Source organism: Octodon degus, unplaced genomic scaffold (genome assembly GCF_000260255.1).
Source record: "Octodon degus isolate 3935 unplaced genomic scaffold, OctDeg1.0 scaffold00034, whole genome shotgun sequence".
NCBI classification, from domain to species: domain Eukaryota; kingdom Metazoa; phylum Chordata; class Mammalia; order Rodentia; family Octodontidae; genus Octodon; species Octodon degus.
The window spans coordinates 16125136-16129072 of NW_004524610.1; the positions used below are offsets into that span (position 1 = coordinate 16125136).

The 3937-nt window shown below is 39.5% G+C and overlaps 1 pseudogene across 1 annotated transcript; it reads right to left on the minus strand.

The window, feature by feature from the left end:
- Positions 1 to 1449: 1449 nt before the first annotated feature.
- On the minus strand, positions 1450 to 2714 carry LOC101582964 (annotated as a pseudogene). Its single transcript, XR_001117076.2, has one exon. The product of XR_001117076.2 is annotated as a guanine nucleotide-binding protein G(k) subunit alpha pseudogene (transcript).
- Between the last annotated feature and the right edge of the window lie 1223 nt (positions 2715 to 3937).

A 3937-nucleotide genomic window follows, 5' to 3' on the forward strand; every position in this document is an offset into this window, starting at 1 on the left:
TTTAAGCCCTTTAGCTCCACAGAACAGCTGCACAAGTAGTGGGAGCCGTGGGGAATACAGCCCACCTGGTTCCGTGCTTTTCCTCCACCTTCAGGACAATTTTAGCATCTCAGTTGCTAACAAGACAGCTCCCCTTTTCCATGGTTGACTGAAGCTGTCCCAGTTACTTTTGAAAGTGATGATGTGACTAAGTTTACTTATCCTTCACTGCTTGCACTCATTTTGGGCTTCGTGGTATGAATCAGTGTGATGCCACAGCCAGAGGCATACACACTCAGTGGTAGGTGCCAGATCAACAGCATAGCTTGGGTCACATTACTGACACTTGGTAGCTGTATGACTTTGGATAAATGCTAGTTTACATTGCCATCATCTATACTGAGCTTGTAGTTATCATGCGCTACTTAAGATAACTTTTCTTTTTTTTTTTTTTTTTGGACTCTTTTACTCACCATTTTAATACTGCTGTCAACTATTAACAGATTAAAATCTGTACATAGAACAAAGTGGAAAAAGTCCCAAAATGCAGTATTTTTGGTAAAAGAATGTACTGACTAAGGATTACTACAGTTAACATTACTACAGTAAAAACAATGGCGAACAGGGATTTGGCACCACATTTACAAAATAAAAGCATGCACTATCAATATCCTTTAGATGTCTCCCAACAGAAAAGGTCATGAGGATGGAAAACAAGAGGCACCCTGTACAAAACTCCCTGTGACTGACAAACAGGCAAGAATCAGTGGGCAATTTAGTAGTAAGTAGCAGCAAAGCCTCTAGCTCTGCCTAGAGTTTAACAATTTGCATTTCTAACAGATGATGGCCTGGGTGTGCCTTTCACTTGATGCTGATTTTATCTTACTCCATGAGCATTTAACTAGTAATTTGGTAATTAGCATAAACAAGGTTAACCTCAGCCATAAGTTTAAAAGAGCTAGAATCTCATCACAGAACTCTCCAATGTAATTACCATTCAGAAACCATTACGGTATTTTGTGCAGGACAGCAAAATAATTTCATTCAAAAAGTTATGTTTTTTAGCCCTAATATAACTCAAAAGATTTTTAAGTATGGAAATAATGTATCATGGACCATACCAAGAATTAAAAACAAAGAGTTCCTACTAAGAGGAATATTTTCCAGATGATCTAGTCACCTCAAGTGCATAGTTAAGACTGTTTGTGTTCTAATAAAAAGATTCTTTTGCAAATAAAGAAATAAAATTTAGTAGAGTTATTCTTCTCTTGATGAAAAAACGTGAAAAATGAACTGGTGATTTGTTAAGAAGGAAAACAGTAAGCTATGTATTAAAAGTTCTGGAACGCAGCACCTCAACTTATCTGCCCTATATATCTGAGATGATTAAATCCACGTGATGTCTTCATGATCAAATCTCACTTTATAGTTGTTCAAATTCCAATGTCTGCCTTTAGCATCTCGTGTCAATTAAAGTTCCCTAACGCAGAAGATTGTGCTAAAGAGTGCTAAGATTCTGCATGCTGCTGCCATTCCCTGGTCCCGTCATGCTTGCAGCTGCCCCACAAGGAGGCAAAGGATGTCTGGTCTCAACACTCCACACTGTAGTAACTTTTACTAGCATCCCCCTTCTTCAATAAAGTCCACATTCCTTTAAGTTGTTTTTAATGATGACATCTGTAACAGCATCAAAAACAAACTGCACATTCTTGGTGTCTGTGGCACAGGTGAAGTGAGTAGAGATCACCTTGGTATCTTTCCTTCTGTTCAGATCTTCAAACTGGCACTGAATGTAAGCAGCTGCCTCTTCATATGTATTAGAACCTGTGTATTCCGGGTAACAGATAGTTAATGGACTCCTCCTTATTTTTTCTTCAAAAAGGTCTTTCTTGTTAAGGAAGAGAATGATGGAAGTTTCTGTAAACCATTTGTTGTTACAAATGCTGTCAAAGAGCTTCATGCTTTCATGCATTCGGTTCATCTCCTCATCCTCGGCTAAAACAAGGTCATAATCACTGAGGGCCACACAGAAGATAATTGCTGTCACTCCCTCAAAACAGTGAATCCATTTTTTTCGTTCTGATCTTTGGCCACCTACATCAAACATCTTGAAGTATAGGTCTTTGAAGGTGAAATGTGTTTCCACAATGCCTGTGGTCTTCACTCTGGTCCGAAGAACATCTTGCTGAGTTGGAATGTAGTTGGTTTGTGATATTCTATCCAAATCATTTAGGTAATATGAAGCAGAATCGTTGAGTTGATATTCCCTGGACCTGCTAAAGCATGCCTGCACCCCACCATCTCGCCATAGCCGTTTAATCAATCCTGCTAGTTCTGAAGTCATGATTCCTTCTTCAGCACTGCCAGCTAAAACAAATAATTGCCGAGCATCATCTGCTCTGGCAGGTTCCCCAAAATCAATCTTTAGCCGTCCCATGGCTCTAATGATTGCAATGATGGACTGTATAGTATTACTGTAGACAACTACTTTATACTGTTTACATTCTTCCTCTGAATAGCCATCTTCATGAATGATTTTCATCTGTTTCACAATGGTACTTTTACCCGATTCTCCAGCACCCAGCAGGAGCAGCTTCACTTCTTTGGCCGCTTTCTCCCCGTCCTCCCGCAAGTTGCGGTCGATCATCTTACTCCGCTCCACCGCCGCCTTGTCCTCGGCGCTCAACGTGCAGCCCATGACGGCGGCGGAGTGGGGCCTAGGCCGAGCTCGCTGGCGCTGGCCTTAAGATAACTTTTCAAAAATATGATTCATCTAATGATTATAAACTAGGGTGAGAGCTTTCATTATTCTGTAGCTTTCAGTGGGAGAAACTGATATACAAAAAGGTCAGAGGGCACAGGAATTGATTGATTGATTAATTAATTAAGAGTTAAGCATGGACTCTAGAGTCTGCATTACAGATTTTCTTTTCTCTTTTCTTTCTTTCTCACAGAACCAGGAATTGAACTTAGGCCCTTGCACTTGCCAGGCTTATTCTACTGAGCTATCTCCCTGGCCCTGGATTACAGATTTTCTATTTCTTGGTTGTATGTGTAACTTCAGGCAACGAGATCTTAATCATCCTGTTGGCATAATTTTATTTTTCAGACGTTTTATTTTTATATCAAGAAAAATTACATTGAGATAATATCAAAATAAATAACATAAGCTTGGGTCATACTTACCTTTTCAAGCAAACTACTACATTCTTCTTACTTTTCTTATGTTGTGATGTGCTGGTAAAAACTTTATCATGGTCTTGTACTAGTTTGGTCTAGTATTTTGGGATGACTTTCTCATTAGTTTATCTAGGGAGTATCACTGCCCTGATGACTGATGATAGAGTATGTGGAGAGAGCGTCAGAGCATTTTAACCATTTTGAGTCCAGCCTGCTAGAAAGAAAGAAAGAAAGAAAGAAAGAAAGAAAGAAAGAAAGAAAGAAAGAAAGAAAGGAGAAAGGAAAGGAAAGGAAAGAAAGAAAGAAAGAAAGAGAAAGAAAGAAAGAAGGAAAGAAAGAAACAAAGAAAGAAACAAAGAAAGGAAGAAAAGAAAAGGAATATGTAGACAAAGTAATAAAAAGTTGCTCAGTTTTATTCGGGAAAATAAAAAGGATATTATACAAAACTTTCATAACGAGTAAAAATAATTCTAAATATGGTCATTCCAGGAAGCATGCCTTCCATACCATATTTCAAGATACCAGAGAGCAGCCTGTGAGAAGATAGATGGGACCAGGAGGGGTGGGCCAATATGTGACGAGCCATGGTGCATCTGCTGTACGCTACGCCCCTGTCATCAGCCAATGAGAAAGCAAAGCCGTGGAGACTTCCTGGCACTCTACGAACACTTCCGTTAGAGGAGCCGCTGCTTCCGTCTCTTTCCAGGAAAGGTTTCCAGCTTATCGTCCCCATCTTGAGGTAGCAGAAGTGTGCTAACCTGGTCTTTTTCAATACATC